Source organism: Lissotriton helveticus, chromosome 5_1 (assembly GCF_964261635.1).
Source record: "Lissotriton helveticus chromosome 5_1, aLisHel1.1, whole genome shotgun sequence".
NCBI lineage: Eukaryota > Metazoa > Chordata > Amphibia > Caudata > Salamandridae > Lissotriton > Lissotriton helveticus.
Window position 1 is genome coordinate 50,528,425 of NC_136065.1, and position 23,379 is coordinate 50,551,803.

A 23,379-nucleotide genomic window follows, 5' to 3' on the forward strand; every position below is an offset into this window, starting at 1 on the left:
GATTCGGAAGACAAGAAACTGTCCACATGGTCCGGGTAAGGTCGTGTTGCCACGACAAGTTGCGAAAGAATTTGTTTTGATTGCTTGATTGTTCAAAAATACTAGTATTGCCTTGTTTATTTTTATTTAGAGATTCACTGTCTGCAAACGGAGAAGCAACAGGCTCTCGCTCCCTTTGCAAGCAGTGGAGGATAAGTAGGGTAGCAGCCGTGCTTGTTCTTTTTCTCCCCCACTCAATAATTGCTTGAAACTGAACTGTTGTTCACAAACTATTGTTTCCTGGAGATTCTCTGTCTGCAAGCAGGGAAGAGACCATCCTTTTTGCAGATAGTGAAAAGGGTAGGTAACGCAGATCTTTGCGGTCCTACTCATTCTCCCCATTGTTATTTTGTTGGTCTATTGGTTTTTTTTTGGATCCATGAGGTATTCACTGCCTGCAAACAACGTAGAATAGAAATATTCTGTCTAGTCTTTGCACCTAGTGATAAGATAGGCAGTGCTGACTTTTTAGTCCCTCGTTACGAGCCGTCATGTCTGTCTTCTCCCCATTGATAAATAGCCTGTTTAGCCCGGACCGGGTGTTAGAGGTGGACCATATGGCTCCACTAGAAGGCACCCCTAATAAGGACATGTTCATAAACTATGGGTTAGTCACCATAGCTTATAATAAATTATGGCACAGGTATACCGAAGATAGCCAAGACAAACAGTGGCCACTGGCAGGATCCTTTGACCTTGATAAAATAGAAACGTTAGAAATAGCCCTTCGAAATAATAAGACGACGCCAATTATGCTCGACAGTCTCGGTATGTGGCGCAGAGAGGCTACGAGACGACAGAGAAAAGACGAGGATAAACCAAGTAGGGAAATATACCGACAGGACAACCCCAGGACACCGCTACCCACAACTTATCCCCCGACACTATACAAAGGACGACCAGACTTAGGGTCAGACCAATGCGCTTTTTGTAGGTATGTCGGACACTGGAAAGCCCAATGCCCGACTCTACTGAGCGTGAGTAAAAGCAAAGGGCCGACAAGAACGACAGACCGACAGTACGAGAAAAGGCGCGAGACAGAGAAGAGCCCGACTTACATAGACAGACCAGACAGAACCACCACGTTTGATTATGCCCGATGGCACAGATTTCGCCAGGAAAATCTCAGCGGCATGATCAAGTTCTCCTAGGTCGGGCAATGTCAAGACGGGAACCCAGCCTCGTTTAAAAACTCACAGACGGAAAGAGATAATTATGACCGATAACTGTTTTTATATTTGTCTTGGGTCTTTGTATGTCGTACTTGTACTGTCCCCCGTCTGAGTTCGTGTGTATGTAATGTACAAATCTGCGTCATCCCTCTACACGTGTTTCCGTGTTACTCGACCCCTGTTAGCAGAAACTTAGCATAAAAGCAACCTGGAAAGAAAGAAATGATAAAACAAAATCCGTAGACCATTAATAAACTTGAACTTTTAATTTAACACAACAAACAAGGAATAATAACGATAAACTGTAGAAAGTAGAAGTCAAACAGAACATTCGCCCCCCCCCCATTCTGGAACCTTCCAAAGTAGGGCAGGGTTACGGCTACGCCCAACCAACGGCAACCCATATAAGGCGAGCCCCGCCGCCAACTCTTGGTCAGGAAATCTTAACGTATGGGGGAGTCGGAGGAGAGGCAGGAGCCCGCAGCCTGGGCATTTGCAGGTAGTCCCGCCACATGTCTCCTTGGCCGGCCGCAACGGGCCTGGAAAGACTAAGGTAGTCCCGCCACATGTCAAGAGGAGAGCGAGGCACCTCTTCCTTTTCTCTTCCGTCACAGCCGCAGCAGTCCTGGACGGCGGGATGTCCTGCACGTACCTCCACAACAATTTGTCCAAGTTGGGCTGGGAGGGAGAGGCGACGCGGACGAGCCTCTCCCACCTCCACCGGTAGGAGGTTTCCCAGCCCCCAGCCCGGCGCCGAACACCCCCAGTCAGGCGATGGTGCCCATACTTCCACAGCACCGGACACACCATGGTGGCACCCCAGTACTTGCGCAGCACCGAACACACAATGGTGGCACCCCAGTATTTGCGCAGCACCGAACGTACAATGGTGACGCTTGGGGAACACCGGATGTGGAGAGGCCTTCATGCAGGGCGATGAAAAGGAGCGGCATGGAGTGCACCGGGAGAAGGAGACGATGTGAACGAGTCTCCCTCGCCCCCCCAGGTGGGGGCATCACAGCTGCACCCCAGCTGAACGTCCCGCTCTCACAAAACAGGGACCTCTTCCCTTCACTCCAAAGGGTCTCTTCCATTCTTGCAAACTCGACGAGAGTGGCCCCTGTAGGGCCTCAAAATGGCGTCTGGATCCGCTGGAAGGCGGGCCCCGGCCACTAGAGTAACTTTGGCCAGCCATACAACTCGAACATTTGTCCCATGGAGCACGAGCCCCCATCTCCGACAGCATCTCCGCAGCCTTGAAGATCATACAAAGGTCCCCGGCGGAGCCTTCGGCCTTTGCAGGTTTCCGGTAAGGGACGGCTGCTTCGATCGCCAACGAAACAAACATGACATTGCCACACCTTCTGTTAGCGTGAATTCTAGAACTGCCGAAAAGGACTCTGGTCCAAACTGCCAGTAATGGAAACATTTCCCCCTGATGCTGCTTCCGGACTGTGCCGGCCCCGCCCAAAATGGCGCTGGTATCAATCGGAACTTACGAACACCTCGTGGTGTTCCTTCGCACTAATATAAACTTGATGTTCTGAGATTTTTGTGATCCTTTGTACACTTGGCTAGAAAAGACAAGGAGAGCTCACTCGACGAACAGTATGAAAAGATCCCCGTTACAAATGTCGACTACGAATATACAATGTATTATATTTTTATAACTGATGTAAACCTCATTTACGATGCATACGTACGGTATGCATATAGGAAATCTGATTACAACTGTTATGATTATGTTTCTAAATTATGAAAATATATGCCCCCGAACCCCCAGCCAATTAATAGACGTTTTAGTCTCTTACAAATGAATGAGTAAAACTTTTCCGATGTTTTTACTGTTGCAAACGACACCCCCCACTGTACGCACTTTAGCCATTGCCACGACCGACCAAATACGACCACACCCTCCTAATCCATATGCTGAAATGAATTTGCAAAATAAAAGTCTTTGAAACTATGGACGGGTATTGCATGCTTTATTTTAAAAACAATATGGGATGGGTAGGAAAGTTCTTTTTCTGTGCACCCTACTCTGCTCTCTCTTTAAGGTTAAAGGAAGATGGTTGCCCAGCCCTGGAGGACGGATCGGATCGACAACACGACACTCCGTCTTAAAAGTACGCGACTGACTCATGAACTCTCGCGTAGAGGAAGACCGTGACTTCCAAGGATGGGTAAAACGAATGGTGTAAATGAGGGAATGTAAAAGGAGGGTGAAATGAAATAATGTAAATATTGTAAAGTACAACGTTCCGAAGTAGCAGGGACCCAAGAACCGAAGAACTTTAGAACGCCACGGCGTTGAAAGAGGTTTAAGGATCCCGATAGTGAGATATATCCTTTGACTAGATACCTCGCACTAGGCACCTCTGGTTTCCTTTTTATGTTTCCCCGCACACGCCCTACATGAACACACTACCCCCCCCTCGACTCCGAAAACCATATCCCCGGGGACCCTGCCCCAAGGAGGAAAGACGAGTAAGAGGTAAGTAAAGGACTTATGAATCCATGTATTTGAATGCGCGCGAATGCTGTCTCCCCCACCCCCCTTTTTTTCCTCCCTCTGCAGGTTACATCAGAGATTACAGCCAAGGTGTGGCGAAGATCTGAGACTTTGCCACGTCTAAATACGCGAAACGGACTAGCGCCGCGAGGTGGTGTCTAAGCACGCCTGCAAACTACTCACGTATCGAACAAACCCGAAAAATTAGCACAACCTGATAAAAAGTGATCACCCTTAAACCAGACCGGACGAATGAACCCACGTCACGTATGATGCGAAACTGAGGGAATGTGTGTGTGTGTGTGACTGAGGCGTTGACCCAACTGGTCAAAGGACCGAGAATGCGAGAAAGTGCGACAAAATGGTACCTCCTTTTTTCTTCTTTCCTTTTCTCAAAGCACGTCCCCTCTACCCTGTCTAATGCTCAAACTGCGTGATTACAAGATTCTACCGTGGACTCGTGAATACCCTTTACTGTGTAATGCACTAAATAGCCTTTCTTGAATGCACTGCCGCCCTCTCCGTTGCACGTGCACTATTTAGCCTGCCGTTGCACTCTCTCTCTCTCTCTCTCTCTCTCTCTCTCTCTCTCTCTCTCTCTCTCTCTCTCTCTCTCTCTCTCTCTCTCTCCCCCTCTCTCTCTCTCTCTCTCTCTCTCTCTCTCTCTATTTTTGCACTACCACTCTTCCGAGTGGTTAGCCCCGAAATTGGCAGATTGCCGCCCCTAGCACACCACCTAATTGGCTTCAAATACCGTCAGTATTTGCACAAACATTTGTCTTTAATACAATCACCCTGAGGCCGCGTCATTACCTCTCCTTTTCCGCTAGAAGTCAATGAACCCAGGTTGGGCCGTAAGGGAAAGGACAGGTAAGACGACAGAGGTTCCCTAATCTGGCCCGAAATAAGGGAACTACATGTCAACGGCTCCTATAGTATAAAACAAGGACCTCAGAATACGCGACCCTCCCCTCCCCGAATCGTCGCAATACCCAAACCAGAAAAACGATCACCCCCGCTACCTCCCCTGTCTATGTCCCTGGTTGTCTCCCATAAAACCCCTGTCCTTCCTAGTTAAGTAACCGGGCTGTAAAAGGTTACGTAGGACCCAGAATGATGTTTTACAAGGTTAACAGACTAGACCAAGGTAAAGAAATCATCAAAATGAACCCCGCAGTAGTTGAAAAACAGGATGCACCGATAGAAAGGAAATGTTTAGCCATGTTCGTCTCTCAGCAAAATACCTGTGTAGTACCATGTTGATGACTCACTGTACCCTTTTGTAAATATGAAACTCTAGAGAACGGCATATCTTTGCCAGATTTGTCTCCCGAAGGTGGGTTACCATCAGATGAACTGTCATGCCTGTAATAAATGATTATGAAGGAAAGTCATAGTAAATCCAGCAGGTCCGCCACCGGTCATTCATATGCCAGTTGTGAACGTTAAAAATGACGGACATTTTCATTCTTTGCCTGGAGCTGGGAGAGAAATAGACTTTTTTGATTATCTTCATCCGAAAATTTTCTAAAAGACTGTCTTTTCAAACTTGTTTAAGGGTACTGCTGTTGGAGGAGAGAAGGACCGGATGTGGGAGCACGAGGCCCGACTGCAGACTAAGGGACACCTGCGACATTAGCCAAGGCGAGACCACGACTGAAAAGAGCTGCAGGACGAGGCACTGTTTTCGACAGCATGAAAAGAAAGGGTCGACCTGATGCCCCTGCTCGACGTCCAGTGCCTGTCGACCAGTCCCCGCTCTCTGAATTCCGTCACACGCCCGCCTATTTGAAGTCTCTCGTTCCCCTAGTTTGTCCCTAATTTGGCCTTGCTCCATCCCCCCTTTTTTTTTCCTCTGACCTACCCTATGGACTGTTTTGAACGCTCTTCTTCCATCGGAACTTTCTGACAATCACCTCAAAAGACACAGGGCGAAAAGGACCTTTCCGACCAGAAACGCGAGGAAAGGGTCGTGCCCTGCAACGCAGAACTTAGAACAGAGCCGGACTTGTAGCTCCACCGCCGGTGCTCAACAGCGCCAACGAAAGACCACAAAGAACAATGAGAACTCGTAAACTTCGAACATTTGACATCCTCAATCACCGTTTTTGCCTCATTTCTCTCCCAGCCGCCATTGTATTGAGCCTGCTCCAAACCGAATCTGAAATATGTATTAACCTGCCAGTTCACGTTATGATATGTACTTGCTGCTCGCCGTTTTTTGTATTTCATTCCTATGACTTTCCTGCTGAACAAATTTATCAAAGTTTATCAAATAGGTGCACCTCCTAAAAACTAGAAACCTCAAAATGTATTGTTTACAACTCTTTTTCTAGGGTTCCTACCGGTCTTCTCTCTCATGCCCACCACAATAGACCCGAGTAGAAAATGAACCAGCAAGATGTCTTGAATATGTTAAAGGGAGAACTGTGGAAAATTAGTGCGTTTTGGTGAACATTATCTGCGCCATCTTGCCTCTTCCCCTGATGCCACACTTTGTCGTACGCGCCCGCCATTTTAAGATGTCCCGATCAGAACAAACCCTTTTGCATGCCGCTGGCCCCTGACATAGCCCTTTGCCTTCACTAAGCCTGCACGCTGACCACCCCCTGCTTGCACCTGCCTTGAGTCATAAACCCCTCTTCGGCGCTGCTCTGCCCCCGGCCCTCATCCTGTTCCCAGCGCGACACCTCCCTGCTTTCCTTTCATGATCTCCGGCCCTTAGATGCAAACCCCCTTTTTCCCCGTGAGCCCGTTTTGTCCTCCCCGTTCCCAAGCCGACACCCAGCTCTGCCGATACCATCCTTGCCCCTCCCCGTACAATAGAAAGCTTCCCCCATCAAAGAAATCCCCGGGTTGATCAAAGCCCCCACCCCATGAGACCCGATCAAACCCCCCACATTCCGTGAATCGGCGGATTATCCAGCTGCGCGATGCTCATCACCTGTTGTGACTAGGGTGGGGACTTCAACTGTAAATGTGTGTGGGAACGGGCCCCAAAGGGGGATTCCGGGTATGTCTTTCCGTATATCAAAGCTTTGTCACATGTATGTAAACTGTAATAAAAACCATAAACACTGTATATAAGGGGCCAGGCCTCAAACGTAAGTTAGAGCACCTCAGAACGATACCTTCTGTCCGTTTCGTTGTGTTCTCCTCCGGAGAGAATAAAAAAACCTTGTTTCCTGCTTTCCAGTCTCCAGCGCCTGCCTCTTCATTGATTTAAATAACTAGAGGGTCACAGAGGCAATACCGCCGGGCAAATATCGATTGTCCCCGACCCGATTGAAACTGTTTTTACAACACAACTCATTCTCAACATCCCCTGCCACAGTCACATATCAGCCCACCTGAGAGACCTGCACTGGCTCCCCGTCAGCAAAAGGATCACGTTCAGGCTCCTCACCCACGCACACAAAGTGCTCCAAGGCATAGGCCCTGAATACCTCAAAAACCGCCTCACGTTCCACACTCCAACACGCAAACTCCGCTCCGCCAGCCTCGCCTTCGCCACCGTCCCATGGATCCGCAGAACCACCGCCGGAGGAAGGTCATTCTCCTACCTGGCGGCCAAGACATGGAACTCCCTCCCCGCCCACCTACGTCTGACCCAGGACCACCTCACATTCAGGAAACACCTCAAGACCTGGCTTTTCGAGCAGTAGCGGCACTTCCCCCTATCCCCCAGTGCCTTGAGACCCTCACGGGTGAGTAGTGCGCTCTAAAAGTGTATTGATTGATTGATTGATTGAACATGAGCGACTGTCTGCGATATATTGAATATTATCACTCTGCTGAAGAATGTAAAATGTGTCAGATTGCTGTTTTTTGCCAGTTCTTTCTGCCTTTGAAATATATCCTATTCTGTTTGTAGAGGCTGTCTAGAGTTGTCTTCTGAAGGATGCAGGTCATGTTGAGTTGCCTTCCCTCCCATTGGCCAGGCTCTGACAGCATCTGAGCTCCTTTCAGGCTCCCAGTCCCAGGGCGTGATGGAAAGGGGGTGTCTAACATCCCCCTCTCATGGCAGCTTTCTGCACTGGTGTTCCCTAGATGCTTCAAACGAAGCTTTCTCATTCAGTAAATAATCAGCAAAGCTTCTCTGAACCGGAAGAAAAGGCAAAGTTCACTGCTTCCCCGGGGGAGCTGTTCCTTTTGTAAACGTGATCTTGCACGGTCTTCTTGAATAAGGTTGAGCCGTGTTTTCTTGTGCTCTCTTGGTGCCATGGGAACTGCCTGTCCTAGGACAGACATGAAATGCCCGCCCGGCATCGAGCTGCAGAAATGGCATTTTTTAATGATGTGTTTTTAAGGGGAATCCATTATGTACTGAAAAGATATTTAAATTCGGCAACTTATCGGCAGGGCACCTCTGTCGAGAAAGTAAAATGTATCTCGTCACTGCAGGAAATTGAGTGAGGGGATGTTTTTCTTTCTGTTGCCTTATGCTTTCAAATCTGCTTTTTTTGAGTTTTTTGACACAAATGGGGATTACAGTAAGTGTGTGGGAAACCAAGAGAGAGCTGACTGACATGCAGCCCAAGACATGTGATCGGCAGAACACGGGAATAAATAAATAAATAAAACTAATACATTTACAGAAAATAAGAAATAAGAAAGGACACACTGGGATGAGAGCAGATGTGTCTCTTGTCTCATTAAGAGATCAATAACAGTGCCAATATTATCATTGTGTCCGCCTTTGAAAAGGGCTTGCAGTAAAATGTTTGTGCAGGCCTGTCTGCATACCGGTGACGACTCCTTGAGGTGGAAAGGGACCACCATAAAGACATCATCGTGCCTCGCAGTGACCCCATGGAGAGGGTGGCTGGGACTGAGACTGGGTCAGAGAGAGGTGTGTGTCAATGCAACATCTAGCCAGCTGGAGGATCACTTCCTGGTACCGTGGGGTGTTTCCAGCTCTGCCCTGAGTCATGTAGCAGCCCTCTTTGCTTACTGGAAGCAATATTTATAAAACAAACAAAGGACTACGGAATGACGCACCGGATCTGACACCGAAAAAAGAAACAAAGGACTATAAAATGATGCACACAGATAAAAAGCAGAAGAAATGAAAGTGAACAGCACACCTGAGAAGGGATGGCCGACCAGGAGGAACCATTCTCCTGTAGTGAAGGTCCACCCGACAGAACAATGAGTGAAATCACCTGGGCGTCAACCAGACAAGCAAAGGAGAGACAAGTACAACAAATGCACCAGTAAGAAGGCAGCATTTCTGAATGGCCGAGCAGTGAGCAAATGGCAATACTGGGTGTGTCAAAAACCTACAGAAGAGATTACAACAGGTCTTGCAGACAGTGCAAGTGCTGCCTTAGGTTTAACCTAAAGATAGCTCTTGGTTTTTAAACAAAGAAACTCTGGAAGGATTCTTCCTACAAATGTCTAGGGGTTTGGGTGGAGGAAAGAGGTCAATACACAGCTCATGTGAAAGGTCAACAGAGCACTGCCCACAATCAGATTTTTGCTTTTCAAAGTTCAGTACAGATTCTGAACTTTCCAAACATAACTGCTCTGACAATAGTAGTTGATTATGACTTGATGCCATCATTGACTTTCACGGAGATTGCATTAAAAAAATAGATTTGACTACTAGCTACATCAACACTTCCTCTTAATCAAATTGCACAAGTCTATTACAATTTCAGCTAGAATTTAATGTTGTGCGACATCAATTAGTACTAAACAATTTGTTTATTTTCCTTTGTGCTAAATTAAACAGTTTCCTTACAATATTAAACAGTTCTCTGGGCCGATTTTTGGCACACTCAAGTTGTGCTCGAAAGACGGTTGCCTTTTCATTGAATATGTGCTTCTTGTAAGTAGTTCTGGCGGATCTAAGGAGGGCAAGATGGGAGGGAGAGTGGTGTTGTCTCTAAGGGGCATATTACCAAGGGCCTTATTGCCGCTTTAGCGGGAATTTTTCCCACTAAACCAACTGGCACCCACAAATCACACTTCAGTAATTGGGACCTCATGAGACATGGTGTTGTGCCTGCAGAATACATAGGGGCATATTATCAAAAGGGTTTTTCTCCGCTTTTTTGGCTTAAAAAGCCAAGAAAGCGGAGATAAAATTATCTCCCTATTACCTAGCTGTCGCTAACACCAGTTGGCGACAGCTAGTAGGAGATAGCGATCATCTTGGGGCCCACTTTGCATGTCAACGATATTTATCGCTAATGACATGCAAAGTGGGCATGCCAAGATGTTAGCGACTGGAAACAGTCGCTAACATCGCTATCTCCTATTACCCACTTTTGGAGATAATCGCGCTTAGCACGATAATTTCCAAAAGCTAACGCCTGCCCAGAGCAGTTCTTAGCCATGTTATCCAATGGTAGGTGGATAACATGGCTAAGAGCATTAGATCGGCAATGCATGAATATCGCTGATTTTTCAGCAATATTCATGCATTTCGGCCGATTTTTACCGCTTTTGAGATAAACCTTGATAATATCAAGGTATCTCAGCAGTAAAAATCGTCGGAGCGCGGCGATATAATTTTAGCCGCTAACCATGCATAGCGATAATTATCGCTATTGCTTGGTAATATGCCCCTAAGTTCTTTCAGTCAGTCTGAGAGACCATCTTTCCTTGTTAAGATCTGCGTTGAACCATGATTTGGATGGATTATTTCGTTGTTTTCGTAGTTAAGGAGGGGCTAAATTGTGCAAGACATGTTTGACGGTCTTCTTGAAAAGTTCCTTGAGCTTATTGGCATTTTGTGAGAGAGAGGGAGAAGGAGTAGGGCCTGGAGTTTAGGCTCAATTACGTCTGGAGGGATTTGACTCAGGTTTCTGGTCCATTTCAGGGGTTTGGTGATTTCTGAGGAGGGGAAGGGGAATTGGTTACGATCTTGAACAGAATGAGGTGATGTTCTGACCAGTCAATGGGGATGATGTGAGATAGGGAGGAAGTGTCCTGATGGCGTTGAGAGTGGCTCCTTTTTTTATGGATTGGACTTTGTCATATTTGTTTGAGGTCGTTAATCTCAAAGAGGTTTAGGAGGCGCATGACTGTGGAATCCTCAACATTAGTCCAGTGAATGGTAAAATCATCTAGGAAGAGATTTTTTTGGTAGACAGAGCAGATTGTGAAAGAAAGTCAGAAAATCCATCGGTGAAGAGAAGAGGTTCACCCAGAGAATAATAGATTATGTAGTCGGATCGGAGGCGCACCCTGGGTAATGAGTTCAGAGCCCAGGTATTCACAGATTAGGTAGTCTAAGTCTTTTAATACGGAGAGTTGCAGTTTGTTTTTATAGATTATAGCAAGAATACCCCCTATTCTGATAGGACCATCTTTCCTAAGGATTGAAAAGTCAGGGGGGGGTGAGTAGGTCAAGAAAAGCCGTTGAGTGGTCATTTAGCCAGGTTTCAGTGAGGAAGGCAATGTCAATTGCTTCCTGAGGATGGTTTTGGATAATTCAATTGCGTGACTGGCAGCCGAACAGCAGTTGATGAGCATGCAAGAGAGGGGTTTAATGTTATCATTGATAGAATTACAAGGTAGAATGGTGGAAAGTTGGGCTGGCGGTCTAGGTGAGTTGGGTGCAGGAGGAATTCTGTTAGTACCTACAATCACTGGGATCTTAGAGTGAGAGGGGGAAGGCCAGAATTCATAGGTGGAGGAAGGTAGAAGTTGCAATGGTTGCTGAGGTCGGACGAGGATAGATATCTCACTGCACGGATGGGCCTATGAGCTCGGTTGTGTAGGGGTGTAGTTCTACATTTGTTATAATGGGGGAAGTTAAGAGAGTATGCACAGGGGGAGTCAGTGTGGTTCGGGAATGAGCGTTGAGTGAATTGAAATCATTTCTTAGATAAGTGAGTTCTGTCCTCAAGGTTGAGAGAATTTGCTTGATGATGGTTAATGACTGAGTAAAAAAATTGAGTGGAACCTCAGTTGTAAGAGAGGGGGGGTGTATTAGAATTAGAATTAGTCATGGGGGAATTAGAATTAGTCATGGGGCAGGCAGAGGAGGGGAGAGGCTAGAAGGTGGGGAAAGAGGAGAGATCTGGATGATAGGTGAGGTATGAAGCGTGAGGAGAGAAGGGTCAGTTGAAGAGACAGTCAGGGTGGAAGGGTAAAGTAGGTGGGCGAGAGGGATGTCAGGATAGCCTAATATGGGTCTAAGGGGGGAAGCAGTTGTGAGAGGGGGAGATTGAGATTGACAAATGGGGGGAAAGGAGAGTCCAGTTGTGGAGGCACAGAGGTAGGGGAGGGGTTAGCTCTAGGGCAAGGGGTTGGCGGGGGTTGGTCATGACGGCATGACGGAACGTGCCGGAGAGACATGGAAGGGAGGATGGGACTGACCCGGTGGGGTGGTAGACATCATAGAGGCATCAGGCCGTTTGGTTGGGGGAGGGTTGGGGACTACTAGAGAGAGTTGGTACGGCAAGGAGCTAAAATGGTTTTTGGAGATGTTGAGGTGGTAATTAGGTGCTTGGATGAGGATATTGCCGGATTTGAACATGGAGATGTCATTTTCCTCGAGGAAGTGTGGGAATGGGGTGGTGGTCCATTTGAAACCATAAGGGATGTTACCGGATTTGGAGATTGTGAGATGAAGGAACTGGAAGATATTTTTCCATTTGGAGGGGCGTCTGGAAAAGAAGATATAGTTAGTTTTGTTGGGCGATAAGAGACTGAGGTAGGTGTCAGCAATTAATGTTTCAGGGTGATGAATCAGTAATTTGTATTTAAAAATTTCTTTGCATTTTTGGAAAGGTTAGAGGGGTATAAGATGTTTCCATGAGTTTAGGCCATGTCGGGTGATAGCAGGGTCTGGAGGGGTGAGGGTAGAGATAAGGGGGGGACAAGATTGTATCGTAAGGTGGATGGGGGGGGTGATATGAGGAGAAAGTTCAGGGGGAGGGGTGAAGTACACTTGGAGAGACAATTGTGTAAGACGAGTGTAGGGGTGCAGAGCCACCAAGGTAGAATACAATCGAGAGAGAGAGCTGAGAAAGGTGCACTACTTAATTGTATAAACAATAAACACTTTAAATTAATTTAACATGGATTAATTGAAAGCAGTCCAGCAAGTTCAGAGGGGGTCAAGAACAACATAGACTTAAAGAGACTACATATACCTGGGTCTAAACTTTCAGACAAGGGGGGAAACGGCAAAAAAGCAAGAGGGCGGATAAGGGTCGGGTACCTAATCACAAACAATAAACAAAATAACATTGATTATTTGGCATCAGTCAAAAGAAGTAACAAGGCTGTACATGACAGGACTGACCAGGGCCTGAAAAATTTGAACAGGGGGGAATGGGTAAAAGTCTATAGTAGGGGAGAGAAAATCATGGGACAGCCCATAATTCTGCAGGAAGGAGTCAAGTTAGAGAGCAGCGCATCAAGCAGTAGTCAATATTCAATATTTCAGAGCCCAGACCAGTTTCATCAAGGCGGGATTGAGAAGCAGAGGCTGTGGGGGGTAGTAAAAAAACAGTTCAGAGAAGATTTCGAGGGTGGGAGAGGCGTAGGTCAAAAGCTCCGGAAAAGAAATACCAACAATTCCGTAGTCAAGGTCGGAAACAATCCAGGGGGGATTGAGGCACATCATCTCAGGTGTGTATTGCTGCTTACCTTTGCAAGCTCGGAGAGGGTATCGGCAAGGATGGGCGTCATCAGAGAAAGGAGGGAATGAGTGGTGTCATCAATTTGAACCAAGGATGCCTGGTGGAAGGAAATAAGACCCTGGGGCAACAGTAGTCCCTGGTAAGACAGGTATCACCCATTCAGAAGCGTAAAGGGTATTAAGATTACAAAAGCAATCAAGCCCCTCACCAGGGTTACCAATATCAGGAAGTTGGAACAAAAGTCAGCTAATTTGCCATGACCAGTGATTGTGACCAGTCATTGGGGACCAATTTTATAAAAACAATCACGCACCTCCGCAGTTAGCCAACATCTGGAGGTTGCTGCAAAGATAAGCCAGTTTATCATGACCAGTGTTTGTGACGCAGAGAATTAGGGATCAGGGGCACAGTGCTGAGGGAGGCATAAACAGAAAGCAAGGTCAGACACTCACCATCTTAGTGGACAGTCACCGTTCACCATCTTAGAAGACAGTTTAGCCAGGCCTGTTGTCATTTTGAGGGGTGATTAAGGGCCATATGTATGAAGCTGTTTTGTGATTGCAAACACTGCGAATCGCAAACAAACGGTGTATTCAATCGCAAAACACAGCCATGCTATGTATAAGCAACATTCGCATGGTATAATGGCTAATCGCTAAATTAGCGATTAGCGATTGTGCAAAAAATTAATTGAGGAGCTCAAACCCATACTTGAACACCCCACACGCAGGACACATACCATCCCCACCCATTTACAGGTCCTGGGCTCACTGCACCTCTTGGCATCAGGGAGCTTCCAGGGGGGATAGCCTCAGCAGGAGGGGTCTCACAGAGTGCACTTTGGCGCTTTTCCCATGCATTCCTGGATGCAATGGTCCAGGAGCTGCCTCACCACATCCACTTCCCCAGCACAGCACAGGCACTAGAACAGACCAAGCAGGAGTTCTATCAAATTGCACAATTTCCCCACATCTTCGGTTGCATTGATGGAACCCATGTCGCTATCTCCCCCTTCCCAGAATGAGTGTTCAGGAATCGCAAGTCCTACCATTCCCTGAATATACAAGTTGTGTGCAATGCCAAGCACATTATCACTGACATCGTAGCTAAATACCCAGGCAGCACCCATGACTCATTCATCTTTTGCCACAGTGGGATCCACCGTTGACTCACAAATGGGGAATTTGGAGAGGGCTACCTGCTAGGTAATTGCATAGGAAACAGTAACACAATAAAGTACAGCGGTGGCAGGACAGTGTTTAACCTATTTCCTCTTGCCTCACAGGTGACAGTGCGTATGCTGTCCGGGACTTCATATTGACCCCATACCTAAATCCTGTTAATGGTAGGGAGCGTAGGTACAACAGTGCCCACACTGCCACCCGCAGTACCATTGAGCAGACCTTTGGTATACTCAAGAGCCGTTTCCGCTGTGAGCATTAGAGTGGAGGAGCACTGCAATACAGCCCTGAGACCTGCTGCAAGATTGTAGTTGTGCGTGCCATGCTGCTTAACATCGCCACCAGTAAAGGCACCCCAGTGGAGCTCACCGATTCAGAAACATCAGATGAGGAGGGGCCAGTTCCAGGGGATGTAGGGCAGCTGGTGTCATTGGTGCGGCAGCCGGGAGCCAGAGGCGAGATGATATAACACAGAACTATTTCTAGGTGAGAAATGATGACACAATGCTATGTATTCATGCTACACTGTGTTTAATATCCTTGAGTTCAGGATTAATAACGTCACATAGCCTGTGTAGCACACAATGTAGGTTGTAATGTCCCGCACATTTTGGCTGCACAGTGCAAAAAAAAGCAATTGTTCACAGTTGTCTGTGTGTAATGGGTTAATCCACCCATTGCCTTTAGTTAGTCAGGGCACCTCAACAGCGGTGCTGACGTCCCACAGGTCCGCGCCCGAGTGCACATTGCCCTCTTCAGTGGCATCTGCAGTAGTAACTGTCCGCAGCTGGTCCACAGCACTTGTGACCAAGACTAGTCCCCTGGCCAGGTCCTGACTGCAGTGTGCCACCTCACGCTGCATGCTGATGCTGCACCGTGACTGCACAGAGGTGGCTGAGGCCAGACGGTTTACAGCCCTTGTGAATAGGTCAAGGCGTGTGTGGAGGCGCTGCCTCTCCCTGCGCCTAGCTGCATGGTCTGCCCTTATCTCCGCACAGAGTACCTCCAGGGCACCCGTCATGCCCCTGAAGCCAACCCTAAGCTGTCTTTGAATTGCCCTTATGCTTCTCCCCTGCAGGCGCTGCACCTCAAGCATTATTATTATTATTATTATCATTTATAGAGCGCGCGGCTACCCCCAACGGGGGTGTCCAGGCGCTAGCAGCAGCAGAGGGGGGGACGCTAAAGGTATCATGGGAGGTTAAATAACCAGGTTTTCAGATCTTTCCTAAACAGTCTCTCTGTCTTGGCTTTCCTGATATGTGTGGGCATGGTGTTCCACAGTGCAGCTTTCTTAACCATAAATGAACTGCCACCAAAGCGGGCTTTTTTATATCGGGGAACTGATAGAAGTTCTTGATTATTAGATCTTAGGGATCTGGTCTGGGAGTATTTCTGTACTCTCGTTTTGAGATATTTAGGACCTTTCTCTGCCAGAGCTCTATGTGCTATTGTTAGAGCTTTGAATTCAATTCTTCGCTTTACTGGGAGCCAGTGGGCTCCATAGGTGAGGGGAGATATGATGACGAAGTGGGATGTTCTTGATCAGCCTTGTAGCTGAGTTTTGAATAATCTGAAGTTTCCTGATTAAATAGGCAGGGAGGCCTAGATAAAGACTGTTGGCGTAATCTAATTGCGAAGTGATCAGGGCATGTACCACTGTCTTCCTGCTGTCCATCGGAAGAAAGTGAAGAAATCTACAGAGCGTTTTAAGTTTCCAGAAACATTTGTTTTATATAGCGCGAACTTGACCCGAACCGAATCAGGTATCAGAGCGCTTTACATAGTACCAGTTACGTTACATGAGGACGGACACAGATTCATTTTTAGGCACGGGGAGATTAAGTGATTTGCCCAGAATCACAGGAGGTTTTTTGGCGTCGTTACCGAGACTCAAATCCAGATCCACAGGTCCGAGGTCGAGCGCCCTAGCCGTTAGGCCAACTCCTCTCCCCTCACATTGTGAGGATACATAATTAACCTGAGCTTTGCCCGAGAGAGCGGAATCAAATTTAAAGCCGAGGTTTCTTGCAACCTGCGTAGGTTCAGGTGGAGGGTTCAGCTCTCTCGGCCACCACATCTCTGCTCTTGGAGGTTGCGCGTATTTAACTTCAGGCAGTTGTCTGTCATCCAAGATGCGATATTAAGCAGACACTGCCTGAAGTTGGAAAAAGATGCCTCTGTGTTCTCTTTCTAGGCCGCTGAGCACTGTCTCCTCTCCTGCCGCAGATGTACTTGGGGATGGACATGACCTGCGCCTGGATGGAATGACTGGGATGGGACTTGGAAGTGCTCGAGGTCTGGGTTGTGGCTCAGACTGTCCCTGGACTTGGTTGTTTTCTTCATCTGTGTCACAGATTTCATCCTCCAGCGGTGGCAAAGGAGCCACTGCAATGCGCCGGGGGTGTTTTGGTGGGAGGACAGGGCTGCCCTCCTCCTCCTCCTCCTCCTCCTCCACTTGCCCTGGCATTGCTGCACTGTGGGACTCATCTTCCCCTCTGGGCCTCTGTCCCTGTGTTTTCTGTGGTACTGTGGACATAAATGCACACATTAATTTGCTGTTCTGCCGTGCATTGGTAATGCAATAAATTACACTATTTTGTCTGTTACATGGATCCTGTATTTTGCCTTCATTGATACACACATACTGCTTGTGCCTAGCTGGGTTTCAGTGCTCTACTGTTTGGTTCATGTGACTACATCTCCCTTAATGCATTGCTGTGGTTGCTTGTGTGTCTGCACTGGATTAACATTTATGCTGTGTTCCTGGGTCTCTCCTGGGTGTGGGGGTGTAGTAGGTCGCTATCAGGGGTGTGATGGCATACTTCTTACCATGACTTGGTACTGGTGAGTCGGAGCTATCGAGGTCTGCCATGCCGCTCACACTCTCCGGTACCAAAGTCCCCTCGACCACTTCCTCCAGCGGCGTGGAAGCGGTGGCAGTGGAAGTCCCTCCACCGGTCTCTTTTGCCTCCTGCAGCCTGGCAGCAACCCTTTCCCTTTGAGCGCTGGCGCAGATCGTACCACCGCTTGCGCAATTCTTCCATGCTGCGGTGGGTGACGCTAATTGAGTTGAACTTTTCCTGTATCTCTGCCCATATTCTTCTTTTGCAGGTCTCTGGCACTCTAAGGGATTTTTTACCGAATAGCAGCTCATGGCTCACCACCATCTCCTGGATGAGCACCTCCTGCTCCCTTTCAGAAAACTTCTGTTTCTCTTTCTGGTTGTTTCACCCTGCTGCTGCTCCTGTGTGGCCATTTCTCCTGTCTCTGTAGCAGTGCACTGGTGCCTCAGCCCTCCTTCCAGCCTCTCACTCTGCTTCTGAAACTCAGGTGCAGCATGGGTAGTCACACTTCCTGGTTGTGATGTCATCAAGCTTGCCCTGAGTTTCCGATTAGCAGATTTGGGATTCCTTAATTGCGAGTTCGCAAAATCCGCGAATACGCAATTAAGAAATCGCTATTTGGGTATTCGCAACTAATTATGCGATTTTTAGGAATCGCTAACTATTTGCGATTTTTTATTTACATACCGATTTGCGATTCTCAACATGCGATTCTCTACAAATCGCATTCTGAGAATCGCACATTTGTTTTTTTATACATATGGTCCTAACTGTTTTAATGAAGAGTTTGAAGATAGCTTGAGGAGTCATGGGTTGGGAGGGGTGCCAGGATGTAAAACCAGCCACCGAGCCCCGTCTGCAAGTCGGGTGATCCAAGTGGACCCCGAGAGGCAAGACAAAGGTAAACAAGCACCACCTCCAGTCCACTCAAGGCCGGGAACTCGACAGGAGAGACAAAGCTCCGCACGCCCGTTCACAAGGGCACACAACGCCAGGGGCAGCGCAATCGGGAGCGCACCACTACAGCACCGATCGAAACGCAGGCCAGTCTGGAAGACACAGAACGGTCCGGAGGAGAGCTGAACATCACGTCGCTTCAGGGGGCATAACACTGCCCTAGATCAGTGCAAATCAGGGCAGATCAAATGACACTGAGGCATCTGAAGGCCCAGCCGTTAAATCGTTAGACCTGAGAACAAATTGAGCGGCATGCCCGTTACAAAGGGCACATAACCCATAAAAAGTAAAGCGCCGCCGGGGGACGTCCGAAATGGCACCGGGGCGCCTGGTGGAGTCAGGGTAGCTATGTAGGACACAAAGCCTGGAGAGCAGAGCAACCAGAGAAGGCCCCGGGCCATCTGGTGGTGTAGAAGCCGCTGTGCTGTCGGTGTAGTGGGCTCGATTTGAGGCAGGGCTATTCAGGAAGGCTTGGACCAGGCCATCTGGTGGAGTCAAGCCGCTGTGTTGTCGGTCCGGTGGGCTCGATTTGAGGCGCGGCCGGTCAGGAAGTCTCAGACCAGGTCAGCTGACCTATTGATTTGCAAATGCTTGTTTACCTATGCTGCAACCCTTCACATGCATTTTTTTGTGTTGATGAAATGTTCATATTAAATTGTTTGATGAATCTGCAGATAGTGCTGAGCTCGCAGAACAAAATTATAAGAGTGCACCATGAGCATTTTTCCCCACAATTAGATCAAAACAAAGATCTCCCAAAAAGGAGCTGTCTTACTTTGTCCACTAAAGCAACAGGACTTATTATGGATTACCCATTAAAACACATGAACACCAGGTTCCACACACAGGCAAACAAAAGTATACATTTTGCCAAGAATGGCACGCACACACATTTTCCTGGCCAAAGGAGGGAAATTGTGAACTAACTCAATTGAATATATGAGAACACACAAAGAAAGTAATACACAGGTAAAAAAAAGACAGGAGAGAGACATTATTAGAATAATGGGCCATCATCAAGGAGGCCCAGATCAATAATCCAACATCACAATATGAAGGTATCGAGGTGCTCACGCCACTTCACCACGCATTAATATATTCCAATCCACCAATAGCAGGAGCCGGCGGGCCCCCTACTGAACGACAAACAGGTAGGTCCACACATGATAAACTAACAGGGCAGACATTTCGAGTGCAACCCAGACCGGTGAAAAGGCTTGAGAACCTTGATACCCCCCCCCGTTTGTCGCATCTGACACATAGAACCCCGGGAATGTTTAAATAAATGTGAATGCCATGTCAGAGAGAAGTCTGTAGAGCTACCTGAAGTAAGAATGTACCAGTTACTACAGAAGGGTATGTCAGGGACCATCTATGTGCAATGGGCTCAGATAGATAAGGAGGGGTTAAGTTACAGCCTCATGCTCTGAAACAAACATTGCAGGAAAGTCTGCTAAGTGGTCTAATTGGAGAGCAGACTAACGCAGTGATCACCCAAGTTCACATCCCAGCAATTACGCTGACAGCCATTGAGCATTTCACAGCCACATTCAATTCATACAGGCACTGGATATGGACAGCCCGGAGGTATATGTTCCTGGCTGCCCAGATGTGGGAGGGTTAATGGCGGAAACCAGGGAGAGGTATAACTGATTTTCTGGATAGAATGAGGGAATAATGGGGACAAGAGAAAGGACATCCGAAGTCTGATGCAGGCCCATAAGTTGCATTCTTTTACAATATACTCAAAAGGGGGCTGTCCACAGAGATACAAAGGGGACTGAACAGCGTGATTGGGACAGGCACCAAACCCTGGTGGAAGATACAAGCCCATTTATTGCATTACCACAAAAAGAAGCAAGAAGGGGGGGCATGGCTAGCAGCCGTCCTTGTAAGACGTGAGCCGAGCTCGCTCCGTCTAAAAACCCCCATTCCTGGCATTTATCCTGACTACTCGTAACTCAGTACCCTCTCCCCTGTGCATACCGGGCACGGAACACCTGTCGGCGTGAGCGGTGAGAAGATCTGAGGTCCGGCGTTCGTTTCTGCTTGACGCCGTCCTGGGACGTGTGCTGGGCCTGTGCGCAGGCAGTACCCCGACCCACAGTAAGACCGGGGACGGGCCAGAAGTGAGCTGTGCCCGGCGGGCGGGAGGGCGCGTCCGCCGCTTCCCGCGAGGCATCCGTCGGAGGTTGCTGCTGCCAACCCGCGGGGTTTGTGTCCACCGCCCCTCGTCACCGGGTGTCTGCGGGGCCGAGAAGAATGACTGCGCCGCCCTCCAGTGACCCGACGCGGAGGTGATAGCACCCGAGACCCTGGACCGTACTTCGACTGTGAGTCGGGGCGCGGCTCCACCCCTTCCCGCACGCTACCCGGACGGCGGCACAGCAGGGCCACACTGTGCGGTGGGTTGGACACAGTCGGGCGGACTCCCGAGGGGAGCCTTGGGTGCCTACGGAGGCGGCAGTACAGAGAGACTCTGATGGACAGGGGCACACCCACAGACGGCGAGGGTGGCCATTATGAGTTGGCGCAGTTGCATTAAGACCGACTGCAAGTGAATTGGACCCTGAGTGGCGGCCCCAGACAACGCTTGACTTCGCCGCTCACATTGTATCTGGCACCTGGTATCCGCCCTGGGTGTTGCCCATACACAGGACTGGTTTGGAGGGGGGGTGGGCCACGTGCCCTCTCGGAGCGGGAGAGACCTGTACTGCTACAGTGACCACTGCGAATCAGATCACACTCTCCGGAGGCGGTGGTGGTGAGTGACGGACCCCTGAGCATCGCACTTTTGCCGTCCCTGGACACCCCGGGCTTGCTGCACACAACATCTGAGGCGGCATTGGGGGCCTTGAGCTGCGTGTTGCTACTGTCCTAACACCAGGTGCCACTGGATGAGAACACAGCGGAGTCGCCCGCCGGGAACCAGTGCTCACAAGTGGAGCTAAGATATTATACGTGGAACGAGTGGAGACACCGCGCGATGGTGCGCAACGGCCCCCGCCGCGCTGAACCGGCCCCGCGCACATTGGCCCCCTCCTCTGGGTCGGAGGATCCCTTGGCCTCCTCCGCCGAAGATATCATCCCACCGATGGGAATGGGAGCACAGGATGCCAAACTAGACCTTATACTAACCGAAATTAGGGCCACAAGAGAAGCCCTTGAATCCAGAATAGACTTGATGTCCACAGGACTCTCACTACTGAAAGACGACGACAAAAAACTATCCAAAAAAGTGGCCGAACATAAACTTGCACTTGATGACCTGATCCCCCAGCAGACGGCCCACTCCACCTGACTGGAGGTACTGGAGAAACAAATCAAAGACTTAAGGGACAGGGTGGATGACGCGGAAGGGCGCTCCCGGCGCAATAATATACGCATTATAGGTGTGCCGGAACGAAGTGAGGGGACTAATCCGACCGGCTTCGTAGAAGACTGGCTGAAGAAGATTGTAAATCCAGAGGAGCTCTCCCCGATGTATAGTATTGAAAGGGCGCACAGAGTACCACCTCGACCACCGAAGCCGGGGCGCCCCCTCGTCCACTAATAGCAAAACTGCTGCACTACAGAGACCGGGACACAGTATTGAGAGCCGCAAGGGAGAAAGCCCGGTTGAAATATGAAAACAGGACAATCTCCATCTACCCGGATTTCACCCAAGCAGTGCAGAAGGCCCGTGCATCCTCTTGGGAGGTGAAACGGTCACTGAGGGAACGGAATATAAAATACTCTCTTTTTTTCCCGGCGAGACTTAGGGTTGTCCATGACCACAAGACGCTTTTCTTTGACACTCCGGAAGATGCCTCGGAGTGGATGGAGGTATCACTCACGCCTCCCCAGTCCGAAGACGATGGCCTGCGGGAACGGGATGAGCATGGTCGGGACACCCCACAGTTGCACACGGACCAACCAATGGAGGTGGGCATGGGGCACTCTCACCCTAGTAGGCGAGACCAGGGGGCCGCAGGGTCCTCCCGTAAAGGCGCAGTTCTGACATCAGATGCACTGGCAGAACATGATGCGATCTGTGATGTGGAGACGAATAGCCGGTCCGGCTCACACACCGCCGCATCGGACACGGACACAAGTGTACAACTGTTCCCACACATAACGGCGCAGATGGCAGCAGACATGTGAACTTTGACTCTGGACATGCAGTTTGGTAATGTAACCACAAACTCGGCCTGCCTACTTGGAGGGCGGGAACCGTTACTGAGTAATATGTTGCATTTGGGGTGTTACGAAGGTGTGACTTTAAGTGGACAACCGCTACAAGACATTGGCTGGGCACACCCCCCCAGGCATGGGCACCACTACAATCAGTTTGTACCCCAGTTGGGTGCGATGGTTTGGTCCCTCACAGTTTAGAGAGGGGGACCTTATAGTTGGGGAGATCAGTATAAGTTTTGCACTTACATTATATTGGAATATGTCAGAATTGTTGATGAGCAGGGCAACGTCCATAGTTAACTGCATTCTTGCCAATGTCGACCCCTAATAATTATAAAATCTGCGCCTGGAATGTGAGGGAATTGGGCTCAGTACATAAGAGGCACAGGGTTCTGGCACAACTGAACAGGCGACGAGTGTCCATAGCGTTTCTACAAGAAACTCACCTGAATAAAGGGGAGGGTGTCAAAATGTTGCGAAAATGGAAGGGTCAGTTATATGCCACAGAATACTCAGCGTTCTCTAGGGGTGCCGCTATTTGGATAAGGAATAATGTCCCCTTCAGAGTATTAGAACAAAAGATTGACAGGGATGGGAGATTTGTGTTCCTGAGAGGAGTACTAGATGGCCTGTGTATAGTCCTGGGCTGTGTTTATGCGCCCAATTCGGAACAATCCCAGTTCTTCCAAGATGTAAGTGGGGTGTTATCAGGTTGGGTAGGGCGCAGTTGGGTGGTGGGTGGAAACTGCAATGCGGTGTTGGATCTCACACTACATAGGTCGCACCCCCCACTACACGCCACAGAAAGTAGGAGACAGGCGGAGGCATTGGCTGCTTTGGCAACGGGGTGGGACCTGGTAGACACATGGAGGATAATGAATGCTACCAACA

The 23,379-nt window shown here is 48.8% G+C and overlaps 1 protein-coding gene across 7 annotated transcripts in view; it reads right to left on the reverse strand.

The window, feature by feature from the left end:
• LOC144754122 (butyrophilin subfamily 3 member A3-like) overlaps positions 1 to 23,379 on the reverse strand; it is a 600,119-nt gene that overhangs the window by 384,203 nt on the left and 192,537 nt on the right. The gene's annotated exons all lie outside the window — the stretch shown is intronic.